A 19,804-nucleotide genomic window follows, 5' to 3' on the forward strand; every position below is an offset into this window, starting at 1 on the left:
TTATCTCCGTCTCATTCTTTTGAAGCATCTCGGCCTTCGCGGAGCTCAAAAACCTATTCACGATGCCTTCGGTCATCGTGCGGACCATGGTCGCCTGTGGGGTAGAGCAAAACGATATTTTAAAACCAAGAAAAAATTTGGCATGACCTTCCCTAAAAATAGGACCAAAAAGAATGCATAGTGCCAAAATTCTCGCCAAAACGGAAATGAATCAACATTCCGGCAAAATATTGGCAACTATCGCATTTCAAATACCGGTACCTGCAAACACAAACATATATGCAACACCACAAACACATGCAACACCACAAACATACATAGATCTAGCTAGGCTACAAAAAGTGCATGTGCACGTTGTTGGAGCGAGATAGGGAGAAAAAAAGTAGATGTACATAATGAAGATAGCTTTCCCCTTACTTACCTATCAAAAAAGGTAATTTCACCACTTAATTTTGATGAATCTATGGTGGAAATGAGGTGAGGAGGAGGAGGCAGCCGAAAGCTTGAAGAAGGAGGTGGAGGGAATGAAGTGGGAAAAGTGAGTGGGTAGGTGTGGCTGTCCAAAATATCTTATTGGGGTCCCAGGTTACTAATGGCGCACCACCTGCAAATGCGCCATTAGTAATCCTGGTTACTAATGGCGCACCTGCAGGTGGTGCGCCATTAGTAGTTTTGCAGAAAAGTAAAAAAAAAGATATATATACTAATGGCGCACTTTTACAGGGTGCGCCATTAGTAGTTTAAATTAGTAATGGCGTACTGTGATGCGGTGCGCCATTAGTAGTTTTTGCAAAAAAAAATAATAAAAAAAATTCAGTACTGGCGCACTCCCTGTCTGGTGCGCTATTACTAGTTAGAACTAGTAATGGCGCACTTCGATAGGATGCGCCATTAGTATGTATGTAAAAATGAAAAAAAATTATCACTATTGGTGCACCTATTTTCTGGTGCGCCATTAGTGTCTTCCACACTAATGACGCATCACTAACTGGTGCGCCATTAGTATATAGTAGTGGCGCACTACTTCCCTGGTGCGCCATTAATGTCAATCCTATCTATAGCCCTTTTCCTAGTAGTGCGGTCCACGGTTGTTGGTCACGCCACCAGCGTGGCACTGGCTTGACGCGCCGCATCCAAAGGCGTGACATATGTTTTCCTGTCACGTCGTACGACGAGGCGTCTTAAAAGCATGGCACACCTATTTCCTAGCCGTTTATAATTACGTTTCTGAAGCGTCTAGCTTTTTACCTGGATGCCTTCGTTGTTGTCCTGCTGACCCGCCAGACTGACTAGCGCGTCTTGCTTTCCAGATAGTCTGATCTTTTTGACAGAAGGCAAACCATCTGATAAATTGGGTGAGATGCTGTCGTTTACTAAAGTAGTCAGGCTCTTCAGATCGTCCAACCTACTCGTTTTTTCCCTCACCGGATTTATAGGGCGTTTGGTCTCTTTAAATAAATATGTTTGCCCTGCATCCACCCCTCCCATTCTTCCCGCGAAACCCCCATTTCTTCCCACCTGAGCTTCTTCCCCTCCCAATCTGCCCGGCTGAGCTTCTTCTCGTATCATCGAGGAAGGATGTCAGCATTCCCTATCATGAAGGACGTCGTCAAACCCTCTGGCCGTAGGAGCTGAAAGTAGGTATTTGTCTTCTCTTACGCTGTCAACTCCTTGTGCTATAAGTATCACTCTCTGATCTGCCTCCTTCGATATGCCTCCAGGTGTTTATTGTGTGATGGGATGGATCTTCACCACTAGGAAAAACCTTATACATAGAACTTTAGCAGTAGCGCATATTAAAAAGCACGCTGGTGCTAAGTAGCAGTAGCGCTGATGTAAACAGTGCTACAGATACAGTTGTAGCAGTAGCGCGCCTAAAGATAAAAGCGCTATTACTAAAATTCCCACGGCTTAGCCGATAGGCTACACATAGTAGTAGCGATCTACGTCGAACCGCGCTACCGCTACTTGCTTTCTAGCAGCGCGTTTATGCTGAAAGGCGCTACTGCTAAAGGAAGTAAAATTAAATGGAAAGCAAATAGAAAAGTAAATGAAACTAAAAGAAATAGAAAAAGGTGAAAGAAAAAATAAAATGTAAAGAAAAATAAATGAAAAAGGGAAAAAAGAGAAAGGAATAGCAGTAGCACGTATCGAGGAACGCGCTGTAGCTAGCTTAGCAGTAGCGCACTTCCTAAAACGCGCTGTAGCTAGCTTAGCAGTAGCGCACTTCCTAAAACGCGCTACTGCTACTTCTGATTTAACTGCGTGGCTCGTTCTTTCCCACTGCCACTTCCCCCAAATCCAACTCCTCCGCTGTCGCTGTCGCCGTCACCCGTCGGCTGCCGCGCGCTCTCCCGTCGCTCTCCGCACACCCTCGATGCCGCCCCGACCCCGACCTCGACGCCGCCCCCAACCTCGACGCCGCCCCCGCCCCCGACCTCGACCCCGCCCTCCGCCGCGCGCCCGAGCCCCGACCCCGGCCTCGACGTCACTTGCCCCTCCCTCACCGCAAGCACCCGAGGTGAGCACGCCTGCTCCTCCCCCTCCCCTACCTCTGCCTAGGGTTCTTCAAATTTTAGTTGCATCAAATTAGTTAGGGTTCATCTATGGGTGGAAACGAATCAGATGAGGATGTTATCGGATACGGATGCGGCTCGGATTTTTTATTAGATGATGTTTTCTTATATGATGAATAAACACTATTGTAATGCATAATAAAATGAGTAAATTTTGATTACTTATTTCACTTTTAAGTTGGATAATTGGAATATCCGCTACCACTTTCCACCCCTAGGTTCATCAAATTAGATGGTAATTAGGGCAGTAGTTCCTAGGTACTAATTAGTTAGTAAGAATTAGGTCCTAATTAGGTACTAGTTTCTTTTTATTTATAGTAAGTTTATTTTTAGTAAGAACTAGTTGAATTAATAGAACTAGTTGAACATGTCACCTTTGTTGTTATTTTTTTAGTTAAAGAAATTTTTCCTGCATCGATGTCGATGATGCCTATCCCGCATCCTCGTCGTCGACTCGGTGGAGGACGCCTGCTTGACCAGATGGGCCATGTCCGGGACTGAGCTCCGCCGGGCTGGTACTGGGAGGCGCTACCTATCGGGGGTCGCAGCTTGGTGAGGACTCAGCCCGTCGTTGACCCAAACCTTCTTTGGTGGCGGTCGCGTGGGCCAGTGACAGTCGAGAGGCTTGAGGACCCCGCGGAGGTGGTACGTCACCGTGTCAGCGAGGAGGACGCGCACGTCCGTCGCTACTTGGTTGCGCTGGAGCACATGTTCTCCAATACCTGGCAGGTTCTCTAGGGATCTCACTGGAGCTATGATCCTGTGATGGTTCCTTCTCTTTGGGTGTCCACCGCCCGCGCTGATACCCGTCGTTCGCTAGGGTTTTAGTTGTATTAGTGATGTTATATGTATGATACTATTCGGGATGTATTAGTGATAATATTCAATGATGTACGGACACAAGAGATTATTTACTTTTGCTTATTGAATGCATGATAATTTGAATACTTATTTATTTTACGATTTTGGTTTTGCTTATTGAATGCTCATGTCAATATGAGTCCTATAAGATATTCTGAAATGTATATCTTGTGTTGCTCAAATAGGATATGTGCATGCCCAAGTGGCCGGTCATGTTTGCAGGTTACACCTCCGAGTGGCTTATGTTTTGCCGGAGTGTTGATTCATTTCTGTTGCGCCAAATTTTAGGCGCTCGATATGTCCTATTTTAGCAAAGGTCATGCCGAATTTTTCCGTGAATTTTGGCATGACTTGTGCCAGAATATGTAGGAAATATCGAGTGCCCCGGATTTGTGTGTTGAGTATCCTGGTAGTTGTCTTCGATCGATTTTCAATTAATGTTTCAACTATGAACATAGGAAATGTCCGACGACGAAAATGATTTCGGTATTTGTAAATACTGCGAAGATGAGCGTGGCCTGTGTGACAGAATCTTCCTAGATGATGATAGGCGCTTCAGCATCAAGCTGGACGAGAACTTCGAAGTGGATACAATAAGTCACAACGACAAGTCTTTTTTCGTAATTAAGCATGACATCTGCTTCATTTTCTTCAACTTATAATTTAATTTTTCGTATCCCCTGCCATGTAAGAGTTTTTGTCTTGGATAAGATAGGTTTCAGTCGTATGAAAACTACTATGGAGGTAAAGAGAGTTTATTTGAAGACCGAGCATGGTTGTATTTTCCACGTAAAATTATACAACGTAGACACCTACACCTATTTTGGATGCAAAACTTGGCAAGCACTATGCAAGACTTATGCATTTGAGCCTGATATGGTTATCACCTTTGATATTCGTCCAGAAGATGATATTGAAGGTAATATCGACATCTGGGTCGATGTGCAGACGCCTCCAGTTATACCATTATGTGAGTTTCTCAACCATGTTTATGTCTTTGATATTGTTTATTCAAAAATAGTTGACAACTAATTTGTATTAACAGCTTATTTCTGTTCAAGCAAACATGTCCAGCGTTTGTTAGACATGACCTACTACTATCCCGGGACTGAACTAAACTGCGAGGAGATAAGTCATTATGTTTCATGGCTTGAGGATCTTCATACTGTCAAGACAAATTATTTTTCTGGACTTAAAAATCTTAGTACTCAAAACGTGCGACCAATAGTGTTCGTACTGAACTACGATCACATCTATTTAGGAAAGATGATAAGATTTTTACTATTTGTCCTCGGTGCATCTTTTGCATACATTATTTTTTAAGCTAAACTTCATTGCTAAATATGTTACTGTATGATGTTCTTCAACAGGGACTCCCGATGAATGTTGTGCCTCATTGGATCGAGACTAAAGGTCGCATGAGAATTGTTAGCTTACGACCAAGATATCCTACAATGCACTTTAGTGCATTCAGAATTTCTAATAGCGAGGAATGCTTAATAGTGAAAGACTGGAGCAAAATTATGAATGATCGCAGAGAAGTACTAGGGGGCAGCAATCAGAAGCGCAGCCCACGATTAAAAGACAGGTTCATGTGCATGCTCCAACTTGATGAAGCAGGAGTGCTACACATGTTTTATGTTATTTTACCTGAGAGAGAGCATCAGGAGTGATTAGCTAGCTAGAAATGAGTTTGAAAATGATGATGTGCTACACTATGACTATGATGATTAAATAGCTAGTGTTGGTGGTAATGACTATGATGATTATTATTAGCTAGTGTTGGTGGTGATTAGATAGCTACCGCAGCTAGTGTTGGTGGTGATTAGCTAGCTACCGCAGCTAGTGTTGGTGGTGATTAGCTAGCTACCGCAGCTAGTGTTGGTGGTGATTAGCTAGCTACCGCAGCTAGTGTTGGTGGTGATTAGCTAGCTAGAATGAGTTTGGAGATGATGATGTGCTACACTATGACTATGATGATTAAATAACTACTGTTGGTGGTAATGACTATGATGATGGTTAAATAGCTTGTGCTGGCGGATTAGATTCAAGTGGAGGCAACATGTGGTGCACATCGAAAGTACTATTAGTCCAAACTAGATCAAGTTTGGATTAGTAGTATACTTTTGACATGCACCATATATTGCCTCCACTTGAACCTAATCCACCTTCATTTGACACACTGTTATGAACATAATGATATAAACCTCATAATTGGTATTATACCAAAATTTGTATAACGGTGTATAAATACACTCAAAATAAAAAAATGAAAAAAAGAATACTAGTAGCGATGGATAGTAAACACGCTGCTACTAGCTAGATTAGCAGCAGCGCGGGAGAGAACAAACGCTGCGGCTATGTGTCTTTGCAGTAGCGCGTGTCGCACGCACTATTGCTAAGTAATAGCTGTAGCGCCTTATTAGTAGCGTGGTGTCCCGCGCTACTAGTGGGTATTAAACCCGCGCTACTACTAGGGTTTTCCCTAGTAGTGCTTGTACTCTGTCACTACGTATGAGTCCATGGTTTTAGTTCTTTAGAATATATGTTAGGGACTTTTTCTAATTTGCATGTCTGCCTCCAGGCAAGTTTTCTGTGTGGTGAGATGAATCATGAACCTCGGCTGCGAGTTTGTACCTGCATGATCTGAGTCTAAAAGTTAATTAAATATTTATATTGTCTGCTGCATATCGATAAGCTGTGGATGGTTAAGTTCATTGCCCATAAAGCATCTTTCCGTCAACCATCACCTGCACCATGGCTGGAAGACTCAATCACTATTGAAAATCTGAAAGAACAGTTGGTGCAGCACGCGTTAGGCCGAGATGATTTTATATACTATCGAAGTTGGGTGATGCGAAGTGACAGGATCATGTGGAAGTTTAGTGGCACGAATAGGTTCAGCTGAGGTTACCAGAGGATGTTTAAGTCAAGGTGCAGGACGAGGATGAGCTCAGGTGGGTGGTTGATGTTGAACACATGTGGCAGGATGAGCATGGCTGAACTAACCAATGAATCCACAGTTCAGAAGATGATCGAAGAATACAAGCCATTTCAGATGATCGACTTACATTGTTATAGCAGACCCGAGGGACTTGTTGAGCCTGCTCCAATTATAGATGTTGAGCATGCTATATGATGCTGTCAACAAGTCTGAACTTCATGTTTGAAGTGATATCATTATGTCTAGAATTCTGAATTTGTCAAGTTAGTACCCCATGTACCCCATGTCGTCTGAAACTGTGTTATGATTTTTTCTTTTTAGGATAATGGTACTTTCATGTATATGTTGTTATGCTTTCTAGTTTCGATGCAGGGGACCACTAAAATAAGAGTACAATAGCTGTAGAGAAATCTACTTTATTCACTCATTTTGCTCATACTTAATACAACTTAATGTAGAACAAACCTGAATCTAGTCTAACTCGAGAAGACTTTGCTGGCCTTTTTCCTAGCGTACTACTCTTCGAATTGTTTCTGATACTTAGATCTGTGATCTTTCTTTTTCTTCTCCTCCAAGATTTTCTTCTCTTTTCTTTCCATGTACCCGACACTGAACCAGTACAACTCGTATTGTTTCTCAGTTTCTAGCCATCATTTGCTTGCGCATCTAGCACCTCTCTGCAATCAGTTGACATACTTTTTAGATACCTAATAATGATATCAGATAGAGACATGATATCAAAATGTTGGCTTACGAAGCATGGCGCGGGCCCCTTGGTGTGGCCACAGACGAATCCCCAGCAACCCATCTCTCCTTTGGTTGTTATCTTGAATTCGTAGGCGGTGTAGCAGGCTCGCACACCGCAACGACACTGCACGACCTGTGGCACAAAGGAGTTGAGTTCCCCGGCGGATGGCATCCCTGGTGGTAGGAAGGTGCCACTGCGGGGTCCTACTAGTTCATCAAGACCCCCTTTCCTTTGTGCGAAGAGGAAGCCATGGTACGGTTGTGGCTGTGGTGAAGCAGTGATGTTGTTTCAGAATTTATAAATGGTCCACCGGTGTATAGCCGTTAGATGAAGTGTTCAAATGAGTTAGTATGTCTGATATCGTGGTTGGACGCTATAATCTTCAGGCGATGTGTGTAAAAGGCCGATGGCCTGGTTTACTGAGCTGGCTTACTAGGCTTTCGTGGGCGGGCCATAGTCCCCATTTTCATCGTGCTCTATCCCCATTTTTCATGGAGATATCAAAAAATTAAAAATTATTTTTGCATGGTAGATATCTTTTTACGTGAGGTCCACCCCAAATTTCATATCATTTGGACATCTAACTAGCTCTCTGCAAAAAAGACAAAACGGTGTTCGGTAAAAAAAATCACTCCTCATTTACTGATTTGACCTAATTTATCTCTTTTGCTGAGAGCTACTCATATGTATAAATGATCTGAAATTTGGAGTGCACCTCACGCATCAAATTATCTACCAATTTTTTTTTTTGATTTTTGTATTGTTTATGAATTTATTCTTAACCGGGTGCAGATGAACCTCGGTCAGAAATGGATATTCAAAAGATTTGAAACCTTTGCCATAAATAGGAATAAATATAAAATGAATTTAGGAACTTGAATCAATTGAACTAGATTTAAAATTAATATTTTATCAATTTTCTTCAGTTGATTACAAATTCAAAATGGTTTTTTTATTTTTGTGCCCCTGGTTCCTTAGTTCTACTCATTCATCCCCCCTCTATTAACTTTTGCTCACTTTTCCCCACTCCCTTGCCCGAAACCCTGAGAACAGGTTACAACGGACATTGTCGTCGGGTCAATGCCTTTGAGCGTTAACTCTGACGAGTGGGGCCGCGTAGGGCCGAGTACAACTTTGACCGTTACATGTATAGTTGTTTCGTATGCTGACGGTACAGGTATTCGTATACGTGGGCGCATGCAGCGGTCGTGGGGTAGCATGTGTCCATGGGACATGCCCGAAATGTCCCATCGTATAAAGAGGGGCAACCACCTCCATCGCCCCTACCATTTCCCCCAAATCCCCTCCCTGCCGCATCGTCTTCCTCTCCCCCACTGGCGTCGTCTCGCTCTCCTCCACTGCCTCGACCGCACCGTCTTGCTCTCCCCCACCGCATTCTCTTCCTCACCTTCATCGCCTCCATCTGCCGGAGATGGCTGAAGCCCATGGCGATGCTGATGCATCGGCCGGAGATGTGGTCGAGCTGTAGGGCGCGGTGATCGCGGATGTCGGCGGCATCCACAGCAGTGCGGGGAAACTCGCAATCGCTGTGGATGTGGAGAAGGAGGTGGCGGGCTCCACCTCAGCGCTGCAGAAGGTGAAGACGTCGAGCGGCGCAGTCAATCACGATAACCCCGATGCGCAGCCTGGCGAGGAGCAGAAGGTATTTGCACTTGCTTTGCTTTAGGATATTAGCTTGTAGAGTTAGTTGGATTGGTTAGATTGTGGATTCATACGGTAGTTCAGATGGTTAGAGTAGTTGGTTGGACAGATGGGTCGGGGTTTTCTGTGGGGGGATGGGGGTTTTGTACTAGGGTTTGTTGGATAAATTCGTTGTAAAAATGCTAGATAGATCTGTTTATTAGATGTGCTTCAATGCTACATAGATGTGTGCTTATTAGATTTGTTTTTAATGCTCACAGATTGGGGTTTTTAATGCTACAGACATGTATGCTTATTAGATTGGGTCCCTATTAGATTTGTTTTTGAATGCTACTCAGATTGGGTTTTTGAATGTCATATGGCCAAATGGAATCCATTGATTAAGAAGTTATTTGATTCATTAGTATATAAATTTGTCCACAATATGTAGTTATATTAGCTCTGTTGTTCAATGTGTATGCATGACCAATGATCAATGTGTTATTTGAATGTCATATTGGGGTTTTGAATGTCATATGTAGTTATATTAGATTTGTTTTTGAATTCTACTCAGGTTGGGGTTTTGAATGTCATATTGGCAGTATATTAGCCCTATGATCAATGTGTCATGTGTGCATATCTAAATTTTCAATTGGCTACTAGTGATGGATGTAATTGTATATTCGGGAGGATGATTGTTGGGGGGAGAGGAAGCTAGCCGAGTACGAACCGTATGATCCAGAGTTTAGTGGCGATGAAGAATATGAGGTAATCCTATCCCTTGTTCATTTAGTTCCTTTGACATGGTGTATATGAATCTATAATGTATTAATTCAATTCATTCATGTGTGCAGTATGATTCTGGAGAGATGTGTACAAGGGCAACGTCGCGTCCTTCACAACCAAGGAGGTAGAGAAGATCAAGGCCAAGGGAGTTGCTTCCTTCTACAACCGCAAGATCAAGAAGTGGCACGGCCCCTACTGCACCAACAAGCCAAAGCCAAAGGATGGCCGCTTCGATCACCTTCTGTATCATGCAGAGGATATAGCGTTCCGCGGGGAGGACTGATGTCTACTACACAACCTTCTTCTTGTAGACGTTGTTGGGCCTCCAAGTGCAGAGGTTTGTAGGACAGTAGCAAATTTCCCTCAAGTGGATGACCTAAGGTTTATCAATCCGTAGGAGGCGTAGGATGAAGATGGTCTCTCCCAAGCAACCCTGCAACCAAATAACAAAGAGTCTCTTGTGTCCCCAACACACCCAATACAATGGTAAATTGTCTAGGTGCACTAGTTCGGCGAAGAGATGGTGATACAAGTGCAATATGGATAATAGATATAGGTTTTTGTAATCTGAAATTATAAAAACAGCAAGGTAACTAATGATAAAAGTGAGCGTAAACGGTATTGCAATGCGTTGAAACAAGGCCTAGGGTTCATACTTTCACTAGTGCAAGTTCCCTCAACAATACTAACATAATTGGATCACATAACTATTCCTCAACATGCAACAAAGAGTCACTCCAAAGTCACTAATAGCGGAGAACAAACAAAGATATTATGGTAGGGTATGAAACCACCTCAAAGTTATTCTTTCCAATCAATCCGTTGGGCTATCCTATAAGTGTCACAAACAGCCCTAGAGTTCGTACTAGAATAACACCTTAAGACACAAATCAACCAAAACCCTAATGTCACCTAGATACTCCAATGTCACCTCAAGTATCCGTGGGTATGATTATACGATATGCATCACACAATCTCAGATTCATCTATTCAACCAACACAAAGGACCTCAAAGAGTGCCCCAAAGTTTCTATCGGAGAATCATGACGAAAACGTGTGCCAACCCCTATGCATAGGTTCATGGGCGGAACCCGCAAGTTTATCAGCAAAACATACATCAAGTGAATCACGTGATATCCCATTGTCACCACAGATACGCACAGCAAGACATACATCAAGTGTTCTCAAATCTTTAAAGACTCAATCCGATAAGATAACTTCAAAGGGGAAACTAAATCCATTACAAGAGATTAGAGGGGGGAGAAAGCATCATAGGATCCAAATATAATAGCAAAGCGCGCGATACATCAAGATCGTATCACCTCAAGAACACGAGAGAGAGAGAGAGAGAGAGATCAAACACATAGCTACTAGTACATACCCTCAGCCCCGAGGGAGAACTACTCCCTCTTCATCATGGAGAGCACCGGGATGATGAAGATGGCCACCGGAGAGGGATTGCCCCCTCCGGCAGGGTGCCAGAACGGGTCTAGATTGGCTTTCGGTGGTTACAGAGGCTTCTGGCGGCGGAACTCCCGATCTATTGTGCTCCCCGATGTTTTTAGGGTATATGGAGATATATAGGCGGAAGAAGTACGCTAGGGGCGCCATGAGGGGCCCACGAGGGTGGAGGGCGCGCCCTAGGGGGGTGGGCGCGCCCCCTACCTCGTGGCTCCCTCGTTTCTTTCCTGACGTGCACTCCAAGTCCATCAGGTTGCTGGGCGCACCCCTACCTCATGGCTCCCTCGTTTCTTTCCTGACGTGCACTCCAAGTCCATCAGGTTGCTTTCCTTCAAAAAATAGGTTCCATGAAGTTTCAGGTCAATTGGACTCCGTTTGATTTTCCTTTTCTGCGATACTCTAAAACAAGGTAAAAACACAAACTGGCACTGGGCTCTGGTAGGTTAGTCCCAAAAATGATATAAAAGTGTATAATAAAGCCCATAAACATCCAAAGTTGATAATATAATAGCATGGAACAATAAAAAATTAGATACGTTGGAGACGTATCAAGGACTACATGATCAGGGGCGGCAGGCTGCGCTCGCGAAGGCCCTGACTCCGGCGTGAAGTGATGTGATGATGTGATGATGTGAACTGAATCTTAATCTTTTGGGTCACTTTGGGTCCAGTTACTTTTGGTAAACTAAATGTGGCTATTTATGGTGTGAACTGAATCTATGGTGATGCTAGTAATGTATTGTTCTATCTATATTTGTCTGTCCTTGTATTTGCATGTGGTGTATGGTTAGTTCTGTTTAGATGTTGTGAACTATGAGTTTAGGTGCTGCAATGATCACACATGTTGTTTCAGTGTTGCTTCACTGACCAGACATGTTGTTTCAGTGTTGCTTCACTGATCACACATGTTGTTTCAGTGTTGCTTCACTGGTCACACATGTTATTGGTCTCATGTTTATTAATCAAATCAAATGCATGCTTTTTCCCACCAGCATGTTTCATTATTCGACGTTTTGAACTGACATTCGATAGGACAGTATAAATTCAAGAAAATGAAAAAAATTAAAACCTTGGCAAACTATCTATCTTTGTGTAGGAGATCATTGTGCAAAATTTGAGGTGATTTAGAGGAGGTCAAAGAAATTTGAATTTGAGAAAGGTGCTCCAAGTGAGCTCCCAGGATAGGGTAAACAACCCATTTGTAATCAAGTTTTATTGGACCTACTCTAAATGAGCCAAATGTTTTTTATTAACACCTATTCAATCTATATAGTGTAGATTTGAAGTCTCACTATTTTTTGAATTAATCTTCATATTTTTACATTTTCTTTTGAAAAATATGCTTTAATATAAAAACTATTAAAACACGTTTAAAATATGAAAATGGAAAACTAAGTTCAGATTCTTCTTATTCACTTTGAAATAAAGCTTTGGTGATTTTTTTAAGTTTTTCAAAAATAGAAGGTAACCCTACCTCATCTCCTTGAACTCTATGAATTCTTGTAGGTGATAGCTCATATGTGTGAAGGTTTTCTCATGAAAATGACCATAGACCAAGTTTATGATTTTTGGTTGGTAACATGTCACATAAGACAACATTGTGCGCAGGTTTCATTTTTTTATTTTTTAATTAATGGTGCTCATTTGACCTCGATCGTGTCAACTAGGTTTTTTTTCATGAAAATGACCATAGGCCAAGTTTAGTATTTTTCCTCGTTAGTGTGTCTTATAAAACGACGAACGACGGAAGTTTCATATTTTTTCGTTTTTTTAAATGAGTTATGCTCAGTCAAAGATTTCATAACCCCGTTGACCAGCTCAAAACCCCTCTAAACCCCGCGGGGTTTCACCTAACCCTACCTCCGAACGTCAGCCATTCGATCATACCCTGGCGCCAAGCGACAGCCCTCAGATGTGGGCTTCTAGAAGGAATTCGGTGGGCAGGCTGCGTGCAGGCTCCAGGCCATTGGATTACAAGGACGGCTCTACATCATTGGATTGTGGGGCAATCCGCGAGAGGCGATCCCGTGACTCTGTGAAAAAAAACATTGTTATTGGGCCCAAAAGGAAACCAAGCTCTGGTTGGGCCATCGAATTGCGCCGTTTTTTTATGAACGTGCTAGCTCTATTTTTGTGAACGTGTTGGCTCTATTTTTTGCATCATTTGAAATTACACAACAATTGACATTTCGTGGAAAATTTAGTTCTTTTTTTTCTATACAAATGCAAAATGAACAAATTTGTAAGGGCTAAATTTATTTTTATCATGCAAAATGGCCACAAACTATTAAAAAATGGGTCATTTTGTATTTGTATAATGGCCACAAGCCCTCTATCTTTTTTATCATGCAAAATGACCAAATTTATAAGGGCCAAATTTATTTTTATCATGCAAAATGGCCACAAGCCCTTCAAAAATTGTCTCTTTTTGTTCATATAATATATATGACCATGGATTCTCACGCGTGCAATTAGCTTCCTTTTCTTCTTCTTTTCAAGCCACCATTTCCCACACATGTACACTCCCCATGCCATGGTGGGTTTGAAAACGGGCTACTAACTTCACATTTGACCCCGTTATTACCACGGCCAAATAACACGTAGCACTACGGCTATTTAAGCCACCCTCTGCCTCTGTCATCTCCCACCCTCTGCCTCTGCCATCCCTCATCCATCTGCCTTTCTTTCTCTTCGACCCCTTCTCCTTCTGCACATCCCTCAGCCATGCAGTACACCGGACCAACCTACCGCTTCCCACCCACCATGCCGGAGAGGCTCTACCCTACCGCCGTGTACGTTGATCGCACACTATGTGTGTGGGCGATATCAAGGCTGAGGACCGCAAGGAACTTCACTGAGTTCTTCCTCGCGTCCGGCTACCACCACCTCCCGCGGGGATCTCCAACGATGTTCCGTGTCGAGGAGGTCACCCAAAACCGGGTGGTGGTTTCTCTCCTTGCCCACTTCACCAACACATTCGATGCCTTCTACCTCCTCGGCCGGGTGTTTTGGTGTGGCTCCGAGTTCATCGCTTTCACCACCCACAACAGGTTCACGTAGTACACCAACATCTTCCCCACCGCGACGCGCATGCACACTCTTCTGTACACCATCGACAATGCCCCGGAGGAGCAGTGAAAAGGGCGCCCAGAGGAGGAGGGAGGTGGATAAGGCGGCGGCTAGGGTTCTAAACCCTCTATCTTTTTTTACTCTATGTTATGTTAAGTTGTAATTGAACTATGTTGGAGTTGCTATGGGCTTGTTGGTCCTTTTCTTAAGTTCTATTATTAAGTTTTCTATCTATTCTATTATTAAGTTCTTCCTAGTTTGAACTATGTGATCATGTTATGGGCTTGTTGGCCCTATCTACATATTGGGACTACATATTTGCTGATTGTTTTCTTAGAGAGCTCGGCTTGTTAGTAGGGTTCCCTTGTTAGTAACCATCTAGTGCATGCAAGCAAGCTTTGTTAGTAGGGATGAATGAGTAGAGCTAAGCAAGGGAGTGGCTCTTTTTTTACACAAGCCACAAATATGTAGCGACCTAGCTAGAAGAGAGGAACCAGCGGCAGTGACCGTCGCTGCATCCGTGGCGGCTGGCGTGCAAGAAAGCTGCTCGGTTAGTGCATCGTGGCGGACGCATCGGCGCATGCAGGCTTGGTCCGCGCATGCATGCTCGGTCGGCGCATCGTGGCATCGTGGCATTAGCGCATGCAGGCTCGATTGGACGCATGCAGGCTTTCCTGGGTGCATGCATAGCAGGCTTCTGTCTTGGCGGCGCGCGCGGACGTTTAATGCAAGGGACGGCCCAACGGTCGAACGATGACACCACCCAACGCAGCTCCACTTGTCAGGTCCAATGAACGACACAGTCCAGCGTGGCCCCACTAGTCAGGGTTAATGGTCAAACCTTTGACCCGACGGCAACGTCCGTTGTGACCAGTTATGAGGGTTTCTGGCAAGGGAGTGGGGAAAATTGAGCAAAAATTAAGAGCGCGGGGATGAATGAGTAGAGCTAAGGAACCTAGGGCACAGATGTAAAATACCCAATTCAAAAAGGTATTTGACACTGTTCGCACTTAAAACCCGCACAATGCAGGCTGACTCAATTAGTTAAAGCCCGCACGGTGTAGCACCAAGGTGTCCAGGTGGGCCCACTCATCGGGCTCTCATCCAAGGCCCACTCGCCAAGAACCAACCCAGGTAACGGTCAAGAAGTTTTTCTTGGTGTCCAGGTGGTCCCACTCATCGGGCTCTCATCCAAGAAGTTTTTGTTGTGTAGTTAAGTCATAGAGTTTGTCTTTAGTAGTTTTCTTTATAATTTTTCCTTTGAATTTTTCTTTGGATTCTATTTGGTATTTCTTATTGATTTCTTTTTTTATTTGTTGATTTGTATTTTGAGTGCTAAAATGATTGCTTATGTGAATGCAATGTTTGACTATATAGATTTTCATCGGAGGGTGACGAATAGAACTATCAGGACTTTTCTGAGAGCGATATTAGCTTCATCAACTATACCAGACAAGTTCACTTTGACCATATGTTTATACCTATGTTTTATTTGCATTTAGTGTCATCTTTTCAACAATTCCTCCAGTAGTATATTGAATCTTGTAGTGAGTAGAAGCATGAGGTAGGAACCCACACTACTGTTATCAAGCCCCGGGAACATTACTTATTTTAATGCTATACTATAGTGGACTAGGATTGGTATGCGTGTTCGTGAGTGGTGTGAGAAGGAGGATTCTACGTCAATGACGACAATTCAAGGTGGCAAATTTAAGGCATGCATCCTCAAGAACTCAAGACTTCAAGACTCGGGACAAGAATTCAATACACACTACTGGGTGGAAATTGGATGAACGGCGCGCCCAGTGGTTAACCTAGGTTATGATGGAGAAGCACCAGTCAATCAGGCAGAGAGTTCCACCCAGACTCAAAGAGACAGATGAAATACATCATGCCTGGAAGCTTACCTGTGCAGCCACAAGTCATTATGGGCTTTTGCTTGGTTGATCATCATAGTGACTCTGACTAGTTCAGTGCCAGCAGATGTAGACGAAAGGTAGGTTTGGATGGGCACTGATAGTTGTTAGGGAAACTCTTTGAAAGACCATGTTTCGGTCATCTTGTTCTCAAACACCATGAAGTGCGAGAACGTAAAAAGGGGGATTGAATCTTGTGGGTAAAGTGCACAACACTTTGCAGAGTTAAAACCTAATCGATTAATCGTGTCCCTGGTTATGGACAATTTGAGCCTCTGGACTTGGATCTATCTCAAAACTCTCAACACAGGACTGGCAATTAATAGTGGGCAACTTATAATTATTTGGGCTATGGGACATCGATTGGCGGAACCATGACATAGTAGATAACTCTGTAGGGAAGATTCTTGATACTCCTTTGTACTAGGGAAAATAAAACCGGCTTTTATGCAAAATAACTCAGACCTAGAGCCACAAAGTCATATTGCATATAGAATAGTCTTTTCATTTGCTTTCTATTGTGATTTTGCCGGTACATTCAATGTACTGACCTACAGGGCTACAACGTCTCATGTTGCTGATATTTCTACCACGAGCACTACAAAAAAATACACTTCCGTGATGATACGTGTTTGTTTCAGTAGGTCACATTTTCTATCATGCATGTACATCCATGACAAATTTATGACAGAATCAAGAGTCATACATGTGCTGTCATAGAAGTGTTCCATGACATTACCAAAATTATCATCACGGAAGTGTCCACTTCCATGACGATAAATCACGTGTCATAGAAGTGCTTTCGTCAAGGGTGACCGACACGTGGCATCCATCGTAACGAAACGCCATTAAGCTATCGGGTCCGGTTTTGGATCCGATAACCTATTAACAGCCCCAACCAATGGGGATTTTCCACGTGTAAAATCATCATAGGCTGGAGGAAACACGTGTCGGCTCATCGTTGGGACAGATGTCATCCACTCATTGGACCCAAAGCGCCTATGATACGTTGACACGTGGCATGGCCCAACAGAGTCCCATACTTGTGAAAAGGCCGACCCGTTTGACTTGGTCAAAAGGTGGCGGGCCGGCCCACGGCAAGCCTGTTAACGGCATGTTCGCATATAGCCCATTTACAGCCCGCTAACCCAGGGCCCGTTTACGGCCTATCCGAATTAGGTCCAGTAGCATCATCTGGGCCGTCCAATATAATTCCAGCATGTTTTAACTTCCGGCCCATGTATGGCCCATGACGTCTTTCGGCCCATATGAGGCCCTTAGTAACCCTCGGTCCATTAACGACATGTGGTGAAACTGGCCCGTAATGAACAATGTATCACTTTATACCCATTACCGGCCCATTATTCTGTTGGGCTGTTTCTAGCCCATATTATCTTTTGGCCTTCTCAGGGCCCATTTATTCTTAGGCTCGTTTCTAGCATTCGTTTGCTTACGGCCCGTTACTGTCATTTTCTTCTTATGGGCCAAATTCAGCCCGTGGTTACAGTCGGCCAGTTTGTGGCCCGTTAATACGTTGGGCTGTTTTCATAGCGTCATCAAATACGGCCGATTATCGACAGCCCGTTATGGTCGGCCCATGAACAGACGATTTCAACTCTAGCCCATTTACGACCATAATGTGGTCTGTTATTGGCCCATGTTTGGCCGACCGATCATATGGCCCAGAGAAGGCACATTGATGATACGGCCCGTAGAAGGCCCATTGTGTCTACGGCCCGTATAAGGCCCATTGTTTCTACGCACCGTAGAAGGCCCATTGTTTCTACGGCCCGTAGGAGGCCCATGTTAACTACAGTAAATATGTAGCCCATGGTTATTGTGGCCTAGTTTTAAAAAATAGGTTATTGCGGACACTAGCAAACCGCGGAAAAAGAACTGCACTGACTACAAGAAAACAAATAAACAAGACAATAAAGAAATAAATTAGCAAGCAACTTACGCTAGGCTATCACGGCTATTACACATATTACATCCACTGGGCATCAAAGTTCGCCACCAGTGCAAATATAGGGAACAAAGCAGCATATAAACGCCACAGCAAAACAAGTCCAGAACTGAAACCACTTTAGAAGAGCTCAAGAAACAATATCCTGGGTACCCATAATGCTCGCAAGATGCTTAGAAAGCTTATTAACTTTCTCTTGTTTGGCACTTAAATCCTCCAGCACTTGTTGTTGCACCAGAAAGTATGCATGTGAATTCTGCAGGGACTTCCTTAGTCCTTCGGCTTCCTATCGCATAACATCTGATCGATGTATTTCAACTTGAAGTTGAGACTCAAGAAGCCGAACTGATTCAGGCAGCGAGTTCGAAGAGCTGGTGCCAACAGCAGTACCCAGTAACTCGAACACTACATCAAGACAGGACTTTGGGGTTGTCTCAGTGTCTTCAATATAGTTTTTATCAGCTTTCTTGGAGACCAATAGGGATGTCTCACTATCTTGAGCCTTACCTGCATTACTTCCTTTACCATTGCATAACGGGGTACTCTTCTCCAATATTTTATCCGCATTCTAAAAGAGAAACAAACAAACACATCACAGGTTTACAATGTAGTATATGAAACTCATTTTGGTAAACCAGTTCAGTAGTAAGGTGGACGGGATAATAGCATGAAACAAACATATATCTATGTAGTATGGTCACTGTATGGTCAATATCATTCTAGTTTATGTTGCCAAATCAAGATAGATACAGTTCGAATCATATCTATTTAAGGCAAAGCAGCATAGACAGAATATAAGTGTGGGAAACTACACAGCAATAACAACACTTGTAATGTGCATGGCATGAGAACATAACTGTTTATTCAATCGAAACGGAAATCAACATAGAGCAAGTTACAACAGCAAACATGTTAAAGAAACAGGTTTAAAACATACCCGTTGTGCCATTGGAGTTTCAATTGCATCCTTCAAATTTGAAATTAGTTGGTATGAGTAAATACAGTGATGCAAGAGAAAAGTAGTATGAACCATAGCTACGGAACCTGACATGAGAACAATTCTTCTTCTGCTTTAAGCGTTGACTTGGGGTTCGGAGTGGTGGTCCTCGTGCTTTGGGCACTGCAGTTGCCTTACTAACTGCTCGTGTTTGGGTGCTCTGTGGTGGAGACGGTGTTGTGTCAACGAGAACTGGGTTACTATCTGCTGGGGTTGGGGTTATAAGGGGTGTAGCTGGTTCTCTGTCCAATTGGGTAGGGGTACAATCTGCGTGACTCTAGGTTATGTGTGGTGGGGCTGGTTCTTGGGCAAGTACAACCGTGGTTCTATCTCCATCCACAGGTAGCACGATTGAGGGAGTCCTGGATTAGGGGGTGTCCGGATGGCCGGACTATACCTTTGGCCGGACTCCTGGACTATGAAGATACAAGATTGAAGACTCTGTCCCGTGTCCGGAAGGGACTTTCCTTGGTGTGGAAGGCAAGCTTGGCGATACGGATATGCAGATCTCCTACCATTGTAACCGACTTTGTGTAACCCTAACCCTCTCCGGTGTCTATATAAACCGGAGGGTTTTAGTCCATAGGACAACATACACAACAACAATCATACCATAGGCTAGCTTCTAGGGTTTAGCCTCTCTGACCTCGTGGTAGATCTACTTTTGTACTACCCATATCATCAATATTAATCAAGCAGGACGTAGGGTTTTACCTCCATCGAGAGGGCCCAAACCTGGGTAGAACTTCGTGTCCCTTGCCTCCTGTTACCATCCGGCCTAGACGCACAGTTCGGGACCCCCTACCCGAGATCCGCCGGTTTTGACACCGACATTGGTG

Source organism: Triticum urartu, chromosome 1 (assembly GCF_003073215.2).
Source record: "Triticum urartu cultivar G1812 chromosome 1, Tu2.1, whole genome shotgun sequence".
In the NCBI taxonomy this organism is placed as follows: domain Eukaryota; kingdom Viridiplantae; phylum Streptophyta; class Magnoliopsida; order Poales; family Poaceae; genus Triticum; species Triticum urartu.